Genomic DNA, 19,532 nt, shown 5'->3' on the forward strand with positions numbered 1-19,532 from the left:
CGATCTCATATGGTATTTTTCTTTCTCTTTCTGGCTTACTTCACTTAGAATGACATTCTCCAGGAGCATCCATGTTGCTGCAAATGTTACCTTGTCAGTTTTTATGGCTGAATAGTATTCCATTGTATAAGTATACCACTTCTTCTTTATCCAGTCATCTGTTGATGGACATTTAGTCTGTTTCCATGTCTTGGCTATTGTAAATAGTGCTGCTGTGAACACTGGGGTGCAGGTGTCATTTTGAAGTAGGGTTCCTTCTGGATATATGCCCAGGAGTGGGATTCCTTGGTCACACAGTAAGTCTATTCCTAGTGAAACTTACAAGCTTCTGCACAGCAAAGGAAACCATAAGTGAAACAAAAAGACAACCTACAGAATGGGAGAAAAATTTTGCAAATGAAACTGACAAAGGCTTGATCTCCAGCATATATAAGCAGCTCATATGACTTAATAAGAAAAAAACAAACAACCCAATCCAAAAATGGGCAGAAGACCTAAACAAGCAATTCTCCAAGGAAGACATACAAATGATCAATAGGTACATGAAAAAATGCTCAATATTACTAATTATCAGAGAAATGAAAATCAAAACTACAATGAGATATGACCACACACCAGTCAGAATGGCCATCATTTAAAAATCCACAAATGACAAATGCTGGAGAGGCTGTGGAGAAAAGGGAACCCTCCTTCCCTGCTGGTGGGAATGCAGTTTGGTGCAGCCACTGTGGAAAACAGTATGGAGATTCCTCAAAAGACTCACTATGTATTTATGTATCTTAGTTTGTTTCACCATTCATCTGCTGGACGTCCGGGCTGTTTTCAAATTTTTATTATTATGCATAAGCTGTTATGAGTATTTATATACAGATTTTTGTGTAAACATGAGTTTTCAATTTTCTGTGATAAATGCCCAAGTGTGTGATTGCTGATTTGTGTGGTAATTGCATGTTTAGTTTTATAAGAAAGTACCAGATTTTTCCACAGTGCCTGTACCATTTTACAATCCCACTTCCTCCCAGCAATGTGCAAGTTTTTCACTTTCTCTGTATCCATACCAGTATTTGGGGTTGTCACTATGTTTTAATTTTAGCCATTCTATTCAATGTGTAATGATATCTCAATATGATTTTAATTTGCTTTCCCCTGATGGCTAATGATATTGAACATCTTTTCTTGTGCCTTTTCTTTTGTATATCCTCTTTGTTGAAATGTCTGTTTATGTCTTTTGCTCATTTTCTAATTGGATTGTTTTATTTTTCTACTGTTAAGTTTTGAGAGTTTTAAAATATATTTTAGATGCCAGTCCTTTGTTGGATATATGACTTGCAAATATTTTCTTCTAGTCTGTGACTTGTATTTCCATTGTCTTTCCATGGATTTTTACGGAGCAAGAGTTTTTAATTTTGATGAGATCCAATTTATCAGTATTTTCTTTTCTGGATGATGCTTTTGGAGTCAAGTCTAAGAACTCTTTGTCCAGCACTAGATCCTAAAGATTTTCTGCTATGTTTTCTTTTAAAGTTTTATAGTTTTACATTTTACATTGAAGTCCATAACCCGTTTTAAGTTAATTTTTGTATAAGATGTGACATTTAAGTTGAGTTTGTTTTGTTTTGTTTTGTTGCTCATTGGGGTCCAATTATTCCACCACCAGTTGTTGAAGATACTGTCTTCTTCCACTGATTTGCTTTTGTACCTTTATCAAAAATCAGTTGCACATACTGGCATGTGCCTATTTATGTGTTTTCTTTTCTGTTGCATTGATCTGTGTGTCTGTCCATCCACCAGTATCTCCATGTCTTGATTATCATAACATATAGTAAGTCATGAAATCAAGTAGACTGATTTCTTCCACTTTATTCTTTTAAGAAAGATAGTTTTAGCTATCCTGGGGACTGTGGCTTTCCACATGAATTTCAGAGTAAGCTTGGCTATGCATATAAAACATTTGCTGGGCTTTTGTTAGTAACTGCATTACACCTGTAGATCAGTTTAGGGGGAAGTGATATCTTTACTACCTTGAATATTTTCTATGCTCTCCATTCACTTAGGTCTTCTTTGGTATATTTCATCAGCATTGTGTAATTTTCAGCAGACGGGTACTCTGTGCATGTTTAAATTTAAACCTTTCATTTTTCTGGAGTGGTTGTAAATGGTACTGTGTATTTTCCCTAGGTTTATTGATGTATGGTTGGCAAATAAAAATTGTATATATTTAGATTGTACAACGTGATTTTTAAAACTTTGCTCCATGTGCTGATTTAATATATGTATACATTGTGAAAAGATTAATACAGTGGTTCTGTGTTTTAATTTCAATTTCCACAGATTCTTGTTAGTATAAAATGCATTTATTTTTTGAGCTTTGATCTTATATCCTGTAAGCCTGATGAACTTACTTACTGCTGAAAAATTCTAGAACTTATGGTAAGTAGATTCTGTGGCATTTTACACACTAGACAGTCAAGTTACCTGTAAATAGGGCTAATTTTATTTCTTGTTTTCAGTCTGTGTGCCTTTTATTTCTTTTTCTTGACTTACTTCAGTGGTTGGAACTTCCAACACTTTATTGAGTAAGAGTAGTAAGAGTAGACCTCCATACGTTGTTTCTGATCTTAGGAGGAAAACATTCAGTTTTTTAGCCTTAAGTATGATGTTAGCAGAAGGTGACTTCATTTTTTAAAAGACTACTGAAGAATTTATTGTAAGGTTGTACTATAATTACTTCTCCCCTTCTTTATCAGTGGATTTCTATTGCTTTCAACCTTTGGCATTATGATGCTCCTGTGAATGTTCTTGTACATATGTTACTTTTCACATATCCATAAGTGTTTGGGTGGAATAAAATAGAATATGACCCTCTCTTCTGTCCTATTTAGACCCACACCCTAGAAGATCTTGCTTGATTATGTGACCTTAAATATCATACGATGACACCTCCAAATATATATTCCCAGCCTGACCCATGCTCTGAATTCAGATCTTTGTATTTATTTGCCTACTTAATATCTCCATTTGGATGCCTAAATTGCTTCTCAAAATCAACAAGTCTAGGAGTCTCAACTCCTAATTTGCTGAATCCATCCCTCAAAGCCTGTTTTTTTATTTTTGAAATTTTCTCCATTTTAGTAAATGACATTCCAGCCTTCCGGTGGCTCAGGCCAAAAATCTCATACTCATCCTTGTTGCCTCTGTTTTACTCACGTCCAAACTATCAGTAGATCTGATCAGCACATCCTGTCCCAGCTGTGATCAGTTCATCCTACTCCATGGCTGCCACTCTGGTCCAGACCACCATCCTCTCTTCCCTAGATTCTTGCCATGACCTCCTATCTTGTCTCTCTTTCTGCATTGCTCCCCTACAATCACTTCTCCATACAAGAGGACACGGTAATTCTCTAAAAACATTACGTTATGCACAGCTCTGCTCAGCATGTCCCAGTGGCTTCCCATCTCTCTTAGAGTAAAAGCAAGATCCTCACTCTGGCCTGGAGGCCCTGTATCATCTGATTTGTGACTCCTGCATCCTTTGGGTCCTGCAGCCTCTCTGAGTTATCTCACTTTGCTCTGGCCATGCTGGCTTCATTTCTGTTTCTTAAAATGCCAACTGCGCTCTGACCTTGGAGCATACAGTGTCACCATGCCTGGAACACTTTTTCACAAGGTATCCACATAGCTCATCCCTCATTCCCTTCAGGCATCTCACTTTTCACCTGATTGGAGAGACCTTCCCTGAATACCTTCATCCCAACTTGACACTCTCCCTTCCCTTTAACCTGACTTATTTTTTTATTTTTCCACTTACCCTTTATCATCACCTAAAATATTATATGTTCACTTGTTTGTTTGTTTGATGTGCTTCTCCCATGAGGGAGCACCCTGAGGGAAAAAACCTTGTTTTCTCTGCCGTATCTCCAGCATCTTCAGTGATACACAATAAATATGTGTTGAATGAGTTAATGAATTAACTGCTGGGTAAAATGGTATGTATGTTTAAAATTTGATAGATATTGTCAAATTGCTCTATAAAGAGCTAGTATTAATAATATGTGAGAGAGTTATACTCCCCCGATAATGTATGAGCCTGTTCCTTTTAGTACATAAGCCATTAAGAGTTTATCTTGACTCAGTTTTGTACTGAGAGACAATGAATTCATCCTCCATACATTTATCAGGACTCTAGGATGAGTTTCAGAAACATTCCATATAGTTCTAGTTGTTTTAACAATAAAGAAACTTCAGTAACTGGGCTTTCAAGGTTTGTGTGTTCATATTTCACAGATTATAAGGAGTCTGTCAGAGTGCTTATAGCTTCTGTCTTGTTTACGTTGAAATACCAGTAGAGCTAACTTTATCCTTCCATTAGACTTTCTCCAATCCTAACTCAGAAAGCACAGGAGAACCCGCTTTCTGGTGACTTTTTTTGTTCTTCAGGAAGAATACTAATGTTGTGTTCTTTCCCCAGCAAAGAGCATCTTCTAGGCTCCCTGAATCACTGAGGATGTTTTGCTGAGAGTGGGAGTGGGGATAACAGGTGTGAAGATGACATCATCCCAAGAGTTAGACTAGAGAGTAGGGGCCTCATGGCTTGCTGTTATATTCCCACTGCTGGACCCTTAGTAGGTGCTAAGCCATTGGTGTGACTGCTGTTAACAGTGCTGGATTATGAAGTCGCTTTATGTGATTCCCAAACATCACCCCTTTTTTGAACAGAGTCTCGAGAGGGTGCCTCAGGAAAGAGGAAAGCAAAACTTGTCCATGGATATGTTTCCCGTAGTGTGTAACTTCAGTATTCATATGTTACACAGGTTTCTTAGCAGCAGGGGATTTTGGAAAGCCTCTTCAGAGACTCTTGGTTGTGAATATGCCTTGTGAATACCTAAGAGGGGAACATACTGCATGATGTTTGCCGATTTATAGAAACCAGTCTTTTATTCCCAAAAGTCCATCATGGGCTTGGGGTTCCAGGGAACAGGGCTTCAGGAAGACTGGCCTAAGGCCCTTTATCTTGCATAAGCACTTGAAGACAGATAATCTCTTATTCTGGACCTGATTCTTTACCAGAGTTTCAGTTCAGAGCTTTCATCTTCAGAGAGAATATTGACATTTTGCTTTGATTTTCAGGACAAAATGCAAAGGACCATCCCTAGAAGGCCCATGATTTATTTAGAACGTTTGGAGTAGTGAAACATCTTCAGAAGGTCTGAGTTACTCAGTTCTGTGGGTTATGTGATCTTCTAATTAGCTGTCCTTCTTAATTCATTTCTCCCTGGTTGGCGCAGCCAGACAAGATACATGTTGGGCAGAAACTGTCCAGGTGAGATCAGCAGAAAAAAGGAAGGAGCTGGAAGCAGCTAATGAAACCCTGGAATTTTCACTTTATACTCATTTTCCTTTCCTCTTTCGTGTTCCAGGTACTGACACCCGAAGGATAATAGAAGTTGATTCAAATGTGGAGCTGCCACCGAGGTGAAAAAGACCAGGAGAACTGTCCCGACAAAAGGTAGCAATGTTCAGAAGGCATGGGCTTATTTCCAGCTGGAGAAATCAGGGACTGCTTCAAGCAGAAGGTGGCCACTAATTTAAAATGTCCATTTGGGAGGAGTTAATATTGATTGAAATTATTGGGGGCAACATGACTATCAAATTTTAAATGTACAGATCCTACTGAAGGATTCCATAGAGTTCCATAGCAACTTCCCACGTAGGAATTACCATATGGAAGTCCTCACACAAGAAGGGAAATGGGTATTTACTGATAATGAATTATGAGATATCCAAATAATAAATTACTGTATAGTCAGGAAGAAGAATACACTACCTCTATGCATACTGCTGTGAAAATATGTCCATTATACATTCCATATGAAAATTCAAGACATCGTACATTTTGTGTAGATGCCAAAAAAAAATTAATAGCTTATCATATAGAATAGAGACTAGAATAGAGACATAGAATGTAAATTAAGCTGCTAACAGTATTTGAGGGGAGTGAGAAACTAGGAAAATCTCATGCTCTACTTTATATTTTTCCATAATACTTATTTTTGTAATAAGCACATATTGTCTTTGTAGTTAGAAAATAATGATATAGATTTTTTTAAAGTACAGTTTCTGATTAGTTTGTGTGGCATATTCTCTTTTCTCATTTCTCAAGAGACTTAAAGGAGCATGGGAATTCCAAAACACACTGTCCCATCCTTTTTTCTCCTTCACTATTCCTACTTTTTCCGGTCCTCACCTCACTGTCTAGAGCCTTACTTCGGCCTCACCTACTCTCTGTCACGGACCTTCTCTGTCCCTTCCAACCCTCTCAAGCCCCCATTATATAGCCCATCTGTCCCCATTTTATGCTGGCTTTGTTTCTCTGTATCTTTCCCATGTAAGTGCACACAGACTACTGAGGTTTCAAATATTTTCTCTAGCACTGTGACCAATAGACCATTTTATGGGTGAACAGAAGGGACATCATTTCTGGCATATTCTGCTCTACAAATGCATCTACTTTGTGGCATGGGCCTCTATTTTTTCCCATTTATAAAATGATAGAATAGTATTAAATAACCTCTCAGGATCTTTCCCAAGCTAATATTCTATGATTGCTTAAGAAAATACGATCATTTACTACTTTAAGGTTGTCTGGGTTTGTGCTACTCTTAACTGCTAGAGTGGGAGAAACTTTTTATTGTATTTCTTAAAAAACATGCTGACAGTGAGGCAGCTGGAAGTCAGAAAATTCCAAGTTTTAGCTGTGACCTACCTCATTTGGTGGCCTTGCGCTGTTCACTTTACTTCCTTGGGTCTCAGTTTTCTCAGCCCAATAGTGGGAGCTCCTGTCTGTCTCTATCCTTATCTCTATAAGGAGATATTTCAGGATGAATGTGGATACTGACCTCGCTTTCATCACACAGATGTGCTAAGAATCAAATGGGCAAAGGGATATATAAGTGCTTTTATCCCTGTAGAGCAGTGTCTCAACCTTGGCACCATTGCCATTTGGGGCCAGATAATTCTTTGTTGGAGACTGTCCTGCGTATTGGAGGCCGTTCATCAGCATCCTTAGCCTCTACTTACTAGATGCTAGCAACCTCCTCTCCCCAGTTGTGACAACTAAAAATGTTTCCCAATGTTGCCAAATGTCCCCTGAGGGTGCAGATCGACCCTGATTTGAGAGTTACTGATATAGAGTCATATTTTGACTTACAGCGTCGTTGATTATATAACTACTCTGAGAGGAAGCAAATGAAAAGAAGAAAAAAATCACGTAAGTAGAATTCCAGAGAGTGCCAGTGATGACTCCAGTGAGGAACAGAAGATAATACACGAGTGAAGATAGTGCCAAATACAGCATCATTTCTGAGCAGTCATACTTCCTGTGGGAACAATCTGTACCCTCAAGAAAGATGGGGACATCAATCTTGTTGAGGAACCCTCCCACCACAGCACAGGAGATTCGGGACTATAGTTCTTGCCAACTGCTGGTTATATGTGGTGATTGGAGGGAAATCTCAAAGAAACAGGAAGGACACAGCTTATTCTACAAGGTCAGAGACATACAGAATTTCATGGATAATAGAAAGCATTTAGTCAAATCTCCCATTCAAGTGCTACACTGCTCTGTGTAGTATTCTCAATTTTACTAGCTATTTGACCTTGAGCAACATCCTCTGAGCATTTGTTTCCCTCTTTCCTCTTTGATTCCAAAAGAATCTTCAATTTGTCCAATTCCTTAATAATATAGTAACAGTTGTGAGTAAGATTAATCATTGTTCCCCTGCACTTTGTATGCAGTGCCTCAGGCATATAGCGCCCTATGTAGCAGTATATCTTGTTATTGTCTCATTTTATAGATGACGAAATTGGGGCTAAAGAGAAGCTTTACCCAGCTCTCCCTGTCTCCAGAGCCCACACTCTTGCCCACCACTCCAAGTATCACTGCTTTACAGTAAAGGACTTAACACACAACATAGTACCCTGTTTGGTTGTTCATCCCTTTGTGCCGTATGCTAGACTGTGAGGAATTTGAATGATCTCTACACCTGCTCCCAGGCTCCAAGGGCTACAACACATGCATTGTACTATTCTGGAACTGCTATGCCTCAATCTTAAGGAATAAAGAGCTCACGGTGGAATTTGAGACACCGGGACCCAGTAGGGCAGCAGGAGTGTGTATAAAGAGCCTGAATGAATCAGAAATGGTGGTCATTCCAGACAGCAAGTGACTAAAAGCTTTTGATAGATATATAAACTAGGATTAAGTAGAAATGGAGAAATAATTTTTCCAGTGCCTTGGATTTTGAAGTAAGAAAGCACAGGAGGGTTAAGTACTTGTTTATGCTCACCCAGTGTGTTGGTAGCAAAACAGTGTTGAGACTGGGCTCTGGGTCCCAGTCCTGTTTCCTGCCATTATCAGTGGGATGCTATTTAGGTTGAAGGATCAGGATGTAGCCTCTGGAAACGTGTTACTTGAGCTGTGAACTGAGATTAGAGGAGAGATACTTAACCTCCATGACCCTCCTTTTCCTTATCTGCAATGGGAATCACAGGAGTTCCTACCTCTAAGGGTAGCTATGAGGAGTAAATGAGATCAAGTGCAAAAAACCCTTAGCACAGTGCCTGTCACATAGTAAAGGACTCAACAAATGCTAGCAATTATTGGTATTTTTAAAGACTTTTAAGAGATTTCTAGCTTTATGTTTTGATGATTTTTCTTAGAATGCAACATATTTATTTTTAAACTCTACATATAATAAAATTTTTCCTTTTTTTTTTTGCATATACTTACTGAGTTTTGGCAAATTCACACAGTCATGTAACCATCGCTACAAACAAGATACAAAATAGTTTCATCACTCCAAGAAATTCCCACCTTTTTCCCTTTCTAGTTAACCCCTGTGTCTACTCCTAGACATGGTAAAAAATGATCTATTTCTGTTCCTGTAAATGTGTCTTTTTCAGAATATCATTTAACTGGAACCATACATTTTGTAGTCTCTGAGACTGCCTCCTTTCTCTTAGCATAATACATGAGATTTATCCATGTTGTTTTATATCTATATCTGTATCTATATCTATATCATTGTTTCATTTCTGCTTATTGCTGAATAGTATTCTGTTGTGCAGATATAGCACAGTTTGTTTATCCATTCACCACCAGCTGAAGGACATTTTGTTATTTGCAATATATGGAGCAATTATGATAACGATGCTATAAACATAGGGTATTAGGTAAATATAAACTGTCATTTCTTTTGGGTAAATAACTAGGAGTGTGATTGCTGGGTCATAGAATAAATACATGTTTATGGGAGACTGACAGACTGTTTCCCAAAGTGACTGTAATCTTTTACATTCCCATCTGTAATATATGAGAATTGCAGTTTCTCCACTTCTTCCCAATACTTGGTATGGCCAGTCTTTTAACTGTTAGGTGTTTAAGTAGATATGTCATGATATCTCATTGTAGTTGTAATTTGAATTTCCCTAATGACAGATGTTGTTGAGCATCTTTTCATGTGTGTATTTGCCACAACTTTATCTTTGGTGGAGTGTCTTTTCCAGTCTTTTGCTCATTTTTTAAAAATTGGGTAATTTGTTTACTTAGAATCAATCTTGAAAATTATTTATCCATTTTGGTTACAAGTATTTTGTCAGATAGGTGTTATATTAATATTTTCTCCTAGTAATGGTTTATCTTTTCATTCTTTGAACTGTGTCTTTTGTAGAGTAGAAGTTTTGGATTTTGATGACATCCAATTCATCAGTTTTTCTTTTATAGATCATGTTTTAGGTGTTGTGTGTAATAAATCTTCACTTTCTCTAAAATCACAGAGATTTTTTTCCCCAATGTTTTCTTCAAGAAGTTTTATAGTGTTAAGTTTAAGATTTAGGTCTATAATCCATGCTGAGTAAATTTTTATATCAAATGTGAGGTATAGGTTGAGGGGTTTTTTTGGATGTATGGATATCTACTAACTTTGTGACGCTAGTTACATGTAAACAGTGGATGCTGCTGCTGTGGCTGGCATATCACATGACAGTATCTTAAGAATATGGATAACTTCTATTACCATGATTATCATTATAATTATGATCATCCATCTGTCCATCCATAGTTCTTTCTTCAATAAATGAGTATCTACTGACAGTCACTATCATAGGTAAAAAGTTGCCAACATTATTGACTATGATGTCAAACAACCCACGCTCCTTAAGTAGGGCAGTTATGGGGGTGCACAAATTTGTAGTGATGATGCCAGATGCCATGTCTGTTTGTCAGCCTGATGAGGAATTAATTTCTTGGGTCTAAGAAGGGAGGAAACTTGAAACCTGACGAAGTCAATTTTCTTAATTTCATAGCTCACTTCAGATCCTAGGGACAGAAATAATCAGGTTTTAATTGAGCAAAACCATATCCAGGGACTTTGAGAATATCTTGTAAACAATTTTGCCAGTGGACCAAGTGTCCAGTGACAGAGTTCTAGGAAGAAATTATTTGTTTATCTCACTTTCTTTCCCTTATTACTAATATATTATCTTATCTCTCTGTGTGAACATCTATCAATACAACTTTCCCACAGATAATTTAGAAAAATCTACCTGAAATCTTGACATCAATTTCTTTCCATGTATGGAATAGTAGGAAGCACATGGGAATGAATCCATGGTCCGTCTCTATAGCCAAAATGTATGGTGCATGATTTTATTTGTTTTTACCACAATTCTTTTAGCTGCAAAAGTAAAATATTGTACTAACATTTTAGGGTTTATTACCTCGCGGGGTTATCTTCACTGGGCAGTGAAGAAATTAAGATGATGACTCTAGAGTATAATGTACAAATAGGGTGGGTGGGATACTTTCCATGGCATTAATTCGTGTAATAACACCACACATGTGAGTAATTCCTATATTCCAGGCACTCTACTAGGCTTTTGAGATATAGTGGTGAGTTCAAAACAAATATAATCCTTGCCTATAGGGAGCTTGTGGTTTAGTGGGGAGAATGAGACTAAAGCAGATAATCACAAACAGAAATGTACAATTACAAATTGTATTACATCCTAGGAAGTTGTATAATAAATTGTCTTTGCTGAAATGAGTCCCCGGATCGTTTGACATAACCCCAGTAAAATTTATGGGTTGTCCTTTCTCTAAATAATTCTGTGTTCCCTAGGAAAGAGTTATTTCTCAACTAGGAATAAAGAGTGTTCTCATCTGTTCTCAAAAAAAGTCAGAAAATATAGAAAAGTAGCCTCAGTAAATGGTCTTGGGTATAACATGAAGTCAATGTCATTTTATTACCAAAAGCATTAATTTAGTATTTTAGAATTCATAGTATCTGTTTTCAGTTCTGTATTAAGAATTAAAGAGCAGGAGTTAATTTGTATTTAAAAATTACACTTTCTCTCTTTCTCAAACAGTGGAGTCTTCCAGTGACTCAGAATCATCATCGTGAACAGTGATCTTTTGCTCTGTAGGACTCACTTGGTGGAGGGACCACACACCTCTATTCTGAATGGCCCCTGGCTATACTTTTTGAGTTCTTATATCTACTTCTATAATGTTGCTGTTTTTTCTGTTGTCAGCTGTCACCCTTCCTGTTCTTGACGTGTTTGCTCCTCTAGCCCTTTTCATTTCTATTTCTAATCTGCTGTGGTTTGGGAAACAGTATAACCATGTTGGTGAGTATTATTTGTGAAGTGAGAACAGTCTCTGAGGAAGATCAGAAACCCTCTTCCTTTAGTAGAGTGCATCAACTTCATGCATGAAAGATTTTGTATGTTTGAAGGTCAGTTTTGGGGAGTAGTAATAGTTCTTCTCATCACAAACGTCTTTAAATAAATAAGGTGATTAATATATACCAATGAGAGTGGTAGCCAATTCAAATATATCATACTGGCATGGTGCTTTTCATTTTTTAAAGTGCTGTTTTACCCTCTAGCTTACTTTATCTTCTCTAAATCGGAGTAGGGACAGATAGGATGGATATTATAAGGAAACTCATGCACAGGGATGTGAAGTGATTTATCTCGAGTCACTTGACCAGTTGTTGACATAATTATGGCCAGAACATAGGTCTCTGGACTCTCAGCCTGAAGATTTTAGAAGGGCAGAAAAAATAAAGAGAATAGAACTCAAGAAGTAGACATTTTACTTTAACCCATTCTGGTGAATATTACTGGAGGAAATCTCAGGTGTTTGGGGAAGAAACCTAACTTCATTTTGGGCAAATATGAGTTTCTAGACATGCTTGAATCACCGATAAATGTTGAATTTCTTGCCCCTTGGATATTTTAAAGTCCCATTTTCTCTGTCAGAGTAAATTTATCACAGACTGCCACGTGGGAAGTTGGTGAAATGTCACAGAGAGGATGGAGAGTGTGTATGAAAGTGAGCTTCAAAATTAGGTTGCCATATCTCATAAAGAGAGATGCAATATGTCATAGCTTTGGCATTAAATTTTCCTGTCATTCATTCTTTGTTTGTTCAACAAATACTTATTTGGTGACAGGTACTACGCTATGCCCTGAGCGTGTAAAGATCAACAAAATATTGCTTACACACTAGGAAGAAGTGTGATGGAAACATTCTATAATTAGATTGTGGAGATTGTTCTACAACTCTGTAAATATACTAAAATTAATTAGATTATACACTTTCAATGGGTGAATTTTATGGTATGTAATTATAGCCTCAGTTAAGCTGTTTGAAAAGAGGCAAATTTAAGCATGATGAGTGCCATAATAGGGATAAATTTAAGGTACTATGGGAGCTCTTAAGAGACACCCAAATTCAAAGAGACAGGAAGGACCTCTTGCAGAAGTGGTATTTAAGCAGAGACTTAAAGAATAAATAAAGGATTCCTGGGAAAGGAGTGGAGGAAGATTGGACGGAGTGACAGAAATAACATGAGTCAACATCTGAAAGTAATGGATGAGATGCATGGTCTACAGACTGTAAGAGGTAGAGTGGTTTAGCTTTGCTAGAGCTCAGCTTGTAAGGCGGAGTGACAAGACCTGAAGCTGGTGGGGTAAGTAGGAATTAAGCATTATGACCTTCTATATCATGAAGAGGAATTTGGAATTTATTGTAAAGGCAATATAGAGCTATTAAAAGTTTCAAGGCATAAGAATGTCGTGAATAAGTTTGTGCTTTGGACGGTTGGTCTTGCTGTACTGAGGAAGCTTGTTTAAGAGGAGAAAGTCTAGAGGTAAGGAGACCAGAAACACAGCTGATTCTGTAAAGTCAGTGAGTGGATTTGAACTAAGTAAATGCATTTATAAGGTAGAATCAGAAGGACTTTATGACAAATTAAATATAGGAGATGAGGAAGTTAAAGATGCTGAGGAAGATTTTCGTTTGTGTTTGGGTGACTACATACCCAAATGGCTGCTGGGTGTAGATGAGTCTTGGAAAAAGGAAAAGATAGTAAATTCAGTTTTGGACATTTTAAAATTGAGGTGTTTGTAGGATATTTAAAAGATAAATAGGTAGAGAGAAAGAGAAAGAAAGAAGCGGGGGGGGGGGAGAGAGCGAGAGAGAGAGATAACTAGGCTGGGATATAGATTTTGGTGGTCACCAGCTCATACATGATAATTTAGGCCAAGTGATTAATGAGATTTCTTCAAAAGAAAAGGTAATACATAGCAAGAAGAGAAGAGACAAAGAAAAAAATCATAATGGACATAAAAAATCACTATGTGGGCAGAAGAAGGGGAGACTTGAAGGGAGATTTAGAAGAAATAGCTGGATGGGTAAGTGTGAGTAAAATAGGGGATTATAATGTTGCAGATCTAAAACAGAAGCCATTTAAAGGTTCATTGTTGCATAGATATTAATGACTGATCTTAGAAGTGGACTGAAAGTTGTTCCTTGGATTTAGTGACAAAGGTCATTGGTGCCCTTAACAAGAGTAATTTTAATGAAGTAATAGGGGAGAAAACTATTATTACAAGATGATGAAGAGTGGACAGGAGAATAGAAGGTGAGAGAGTGGAGTTAGCTAGTGTAGACAGATCCTTCAGGAAGCTTGTCTGAAGGAGAAGGGAGAAATGGGATGTAGACTGGTATGTGAAGATAGAATTTTTGTTTTTAAAATAAGATTGGAGAGAATTTTACATGTCTAAGTGCTGCTGGAATAGATTTAGGAGATAAGCAGGATTTGATAACATAGAAGGGAGCTGGATTAATCAATAGGAGTGCAGGAGAGTATGAAATGCAAAGGCTCCCATTGTCTGTCATAGGTGATACAGTTGTCCACTTTGAGAGTGAGGAAGAGTGATGGAGTAAGTGGTACAGAAGCTAAACAAATTTTGGGACATCCCCTGTGTTACATGGGAAAGAGCACTGAACAAGGAAACATAGGAGAATTGCCAGGTGGCATTGGAGACAGTGGATTTGTACTGATGTCAAATTGGAATTTTTTCCAATAGACAGAGTTGCCCTGATGTAGGAGAAAGAAAGGCCAATCATTGGATTAACTCAGAGTTGAGGTTTTGGATGAGCAAAGACAATTTTCAATCAAGGTTTATGTGATTCATTATTATAGAGCCTTAGTTGAATACCTGTGAAATAGAATATAGGAAGAGACTGATAGACGGGATTCCAGGGGCTAGACATTTCAAAAGGAGGAAGAACAAGTACGGGGGAATCCTAGGGAACTGAAAGGCTGGCTGTATCTAAACATAGTGAAGGATGTTTGAATCAAATGTCTTGAGTGAAACAGCACTGGGGACAGTGGTAGCAAGGCCAGGAGTATGTGGCTGAAGGAGTTAAGATGAAAGTCATTGAAGTTAAAGAGGTAAACATATTAAGAAGCCAGTAATTGGATTACATTCCAAGCTCTTCCTCTTTCTAGCCATAGTATCTAAACCAAGGCAGTCAATTAACAAATATGTCATTTGTCTGCTCTGTGACAGCACTGTGGACACAGAAGTAAACAAGATAATCAGAAGCCCTGTCCTCAACAGTTTACATTCCAGTGAGTCAGAATTTTAAAATATGAACAAATAAATAAGGCAGAAACTTCAGGCACTGTTATGTACTTCAAAGAAAATAAGATCAGTAAGTAATATGGAGAGAGGCTACTTTAGCTCTGGTGGTCAGGAAAGACCTCTCCTAAGGAGAGATAATGTAGAGCCTGAATGCTGAGAAGGTGGCAGTCATGCCAAGAACTAGGGGAAGAGTGTGTCAAGCAGAAGAGCAGTAAGTGCAGAAATTTACCTCTAGGGGTGAGCGCAGTATGTGTAAGTGACAAAAAGAAGACCAGTGTGGTTGAACTGCAGCAAGTGGCTGGGAGAGTGTTGGGACTTCATGTCAGAAATAGATACGTTGGATCATTTAGGGCTCTAAAAATAATCATTCAAGAGATTTTGAATTTTGTTGTAAGTGTGATAGGAAAGCACAAAGAGATTCTAATGGTGAATATGTGAACTAATTTATGCTGCTAAGCAAAGGATAAAGTATAGGGGAGCCGAGAATGGAGAGGCTGCGATTTCCAAGGCAAGAGATGATGGTGACTTGGGCCATGCTGTTAGCAGGGAAATGGTGAGATTCAGGATTTATTTTAGAGGTATAATTGATGAAAGTTGTTAATGGATAGGATCAGAGGAATGAAGAGAAGAATAAAGGATGACTTCTAGATTATTGACCTGAGAAGTGGATGGCTAGTAATACAGGGTAAGGAGCGAAATTCATAGTTCTGTTTTAGCCCTGTTAAATTTGAGGTATCTCAAGCTTCATGTGGATGTAGAGTAGGTAGTTATATATTTAAGTCTGGGTTACTAGGGAATAGTCAGAATTGAAATGGATAGATTTGAGTGTCTCAGAACATCAGATAGTATTTAAAGTCATGGTACTGGATGAGATCACATATGGACTGAGAATGGGGAGAAATAAAAAGAGGTGTGATGACTGAATCTTGGAGTATTGCAATATTTAGAAACATGGAAGAGAAGGAAGATTGATCAGAGGAGACTCAAATTTCAGCAAGTGAGTCTGGAAGAAAACGAGGAGCATGTGGTTTCCCAGAAGCCCAGGAAAGACAGTTTCAGATCAGATTAAGTGTTGCTTCTCTCTGGTTGGGAGAAGAGGTACAGGTTGAGCAGAAAGTCAGGGAGAGGGGATTTGGGGCTTTCTCCCTTTATAGCCTTTGTCTTTTCCTACTCTGTGAACCCACTGAGCTTAAAAGCCAAGGCTGTAAAGAGTAAGCTTTTCAGGAAGGAAAACAACTATCTCAAAAGCTTTGTATAGATGTGAACAGAAATAATTCAAATTAGAAACTAATGTTAAAGAGATTCAGATGAAGTGTCTTGAGGGTTTTTGTATTGTCTTTCCGATAGGAAATTTGGGACGTTTTCATGGTGGAGGTTATGCTCCCGTGCACGTACACACACACACACACAAGCAGAGTCTTGAACAGACGGAAATAGGCAGGAAAGTTATCTTAACCAGAGAGATTAGCATAGGCAGGACACAGAGGAGGAAACTTACAGCCTGTGTGTAGAAGACCCCAATCAGTTAATTTTGTTTGGCTTACAAGTAGGTTGGTTGATTGATTCTGTGCTCCCCCCATGCCCAAAGCTCACACAAAAGACATTCAATGCAGTGGTTCTTTGCCACAGATGAAAATACAGATAAAGCTTGACATTCAAAAGATTAGCTCTGAGTTTCTTGTCTCCTCCACTGGCATTGTTCCCTCTTCAACCTTTAATCCAAGTTCGTTAAAATCCCTGAAACTTTCCTGGTCTCCCCAGAGGAAGAACAGCAGTGAGATCGTATTGAAGTCCTAAATCCCCAATGACCCAGCTTAATCGAATGGACATATTTCATTAAACAAACACCTCTGCCATCTGCTATTCTCCAACTAGAAATGCATGAGAACATATTTCTCAATTATGTTGGAGAAGTTGCCTGGACTCAGAGGTCCTGGCAAACAGCCTTTCCTCAGGCAGTGCCCAGTGGGGAGACCTGCCTCCAGCTTGGAGTGGCCCTCATGTTTTTTCATGTCTTCTCTTGACTCCACCATTCACTTTGCATTACTGCATTCCCTTTTGGATTAGAATGAATCTGATCCAACACCCCTAACAAACATGCTACAATCTGGTTTAAAGTCATTTTATTTATTGCAACTACTAACATTTTAGAAATCTTTGTTATGGCCAGGTGGTGGGCTAGGCATTTTGTGTGGTGTTTTATCTAAACCTTAAAACTTCTCTGTTAAGTAAGTAGGATTTCCATTCTATAGATAAGGAAATTGAGACTTAGCAATCTTAAATCATTCAGCCAAGGTCCCACAGATTGTGAATGATAGAGCTGGGATTTGAACATAGGCCGTCTGGAACCAGAGCTGCTGTTTCTTCCCAATGTGCATTACTAGAAGTACCTCACTCTGGCCATGTGCAGGGTGTGATATGGGTGCTGTCTCACCTTCAGGGCCTTCACAGTCTGGTATGGAAGATACAAAGAGATTAATCAGGATGTGTGGAGATGAAGAAAGTGCGAAGTATAGACTGGGGATGGAAGAAGTTACCCCCAGGGTTCCAAGTCAAAACATTGATATAGTGTACTCGGTATTTATAGTCTGTCCCAGAAATGTGGACTAAAGAGCACCCTATCACATCTGTTTACCCACCTGCGCCCTCAACTCTCAAACCTCTTTGTTATTTAACGAGTCAATGGTGCTAATTTATAGACCTGACTCATCCCACTAGGATTGCTGATGATGTAGGAGTAAAATTATATAGCATTAAGCTTTTCTAGTTCTACAGATTTATGGATACCCATCTCAGATGCCTATCTTACACTGCCCAGTGTTCCTTCTACCTGTCTTTAGTGCCTCATTGCTCAGAAAAGTTTTTTACCAGTCCGCATTACTTATCTCCCAGCCTCCAATCTCACTACCTTGACTTCACTGTTGACATGTAGAGTTGCTGTCTACTGCACAGGGAAAATAGAGGTCAGCATACAGTGACTCCTCTAGCTACCTGCTTTTCTCATGACCTTATACCCCTACCTCATTCCCTGCCATCTCAGTAGAATAGTAACACAATTAACTATTGTCGTTTATTTAGCACATTTTTTAAACCAGACACTACTAAATGTCTACATGTATTAGCTCATTCAGTCCTCACAACCACTTTATGACAGGGGAGCTATTTTTAATCCTCATTTTATAGACAAGAAAAAAATGAGTCTCAGAAAGGTTAGGTAGCTGTTTCTCAGGATTATGCTCTTACAGATTTTGCCTTCTCATCATATGTATTTGTTGTATGAAACTACATCTTCTACACTGGAATTTGACACAACATTGTAAAATGACTATAACTCAATAAAAACGTTTAAAAATAAGTACATCTTCTTACATGACACCAATCACCATGTATATACTCATACCAAATCTCTGTTTGCCTAGAATTCTCTTTGAGCTTCTGTTTATTCAGCTACCCAATAGATGTCCACTGGTATCTCAGAATTAAACCTAGCCTTTTCTCCCATCATTATCCATCACCAAAATTGCTCATTTTACTACGTTCCCTGTCTCCATGGATTGTAACACTATTAGAGGTCATGGTGCAATTAAGATAATATGATGGCGCTTGGCTATGTGGGAAAAGAGAGTCCTGTCCTCAGTTGGCCACTAGGCCCTACAAGATCCTCAGAGGAGACTCATGCAAAGCAATGGGAGTAATCTCGTTATTAGCCATGGTTTTGGACCCCACACCTGGTACAGAACTGAGAGTGAATCATGCTAGGCTTAGGGAGGATTCATTTCTCCATTTGATGAACCTCAAAACAAGATGAAAGATGTGTTCTCTTTCTAACCCAATGCCCAAGCAGAATCTGTCCTCTCATATGACAAGTTATATACAAGGTAGCATGGAGAAATGGTGTGTAGGAATTTGTGGTCATTTGCCCTGGACTTTTATAGACTAGGTCCTAGGTGCTCTAGAGACAGAGCAGAGGAAAAAACATGGCTGGACTTTCTCTTGGAAGAACAGTCTCCAGTAGACAAATTCCTTTCTCCAGGCTCTTGGGAAGAAGAGTATTAGCCAGACTCTGGCTGTGCGGAATGAGATAGCAGGGGAAAGAGTCCATTTGTTTGAATTGCCACATCATATCCTTTTGAAAGTTCTGCTCACTGAGACTAGAGCACCATACTGTGTCCTGGAATGGAGAAGATCAGCATTTCTCCTCTTCATGAGTGAAATATCCTGTCCTTGATCTCAGCCCCAGGGAGGGAGGAGTAATGGGGGGCTTACGTGAGGAATAGCAAGCAGCTTTAAATTCTTTCTTTTAGAAGTCCTCCTTTTGTTTATTGTGTGATCTATTTTTTTTAACCTCCCCAATCCTCAGTTTCTTTGTCTATAAAATGGAGACAGCAACTCTACCTGGCACATAGTAAGTCATCAATAAATGTGATGTATGGCGGTGGGGGGAGGAGTGGGTATGAGAAGGTTGAGGCACTGGTGGTAGGAGTGGCAGCTGCAGTTGTGGTCACAGTGTTCGTAGAGGAGGCTGAAGTGGTCAT

At 38.4% G+C, this 19,532-nt stretch overlaps 1 long non-coding RNA gene across 1 annotated transcript in view; it reads left to right on the plus strand.

Moving 5' to 3' along the window:
- Window positions 1-19,532, plus strand: part of LOC141577111 (uncharacterized) — a 742,740-nt gene that overhangs the window by 314,882 nt on the left and 408,326 nt on the right. The window contains exon 5 of the long non-coding RNA XR_012505708.1: window positions 5,418-5,506. This is a non-coding gene — a long non-coding RNA (uncharacterized LOC141577111). The remainder of the gene's footprint in view (window positions 1-5,417; window positions 5,507-19,532) is intronic.

This window comes from Camelus bactrianus, chromosome 3 (genome assembly GCF_048773025.1).
Source record: "Camelus bactrianus isolate YW-2024 breed Bactrian camel chromosome 3, ASM4877302v1, whole genome shotgun sequence".
In the NCBI taxonomy this organism is placed as follows: Eukaryota; Metazoa; Chordata; class Mammalia; order Artiodactyla; family Camelidae; genus Camelus; species Camelus bactrianus.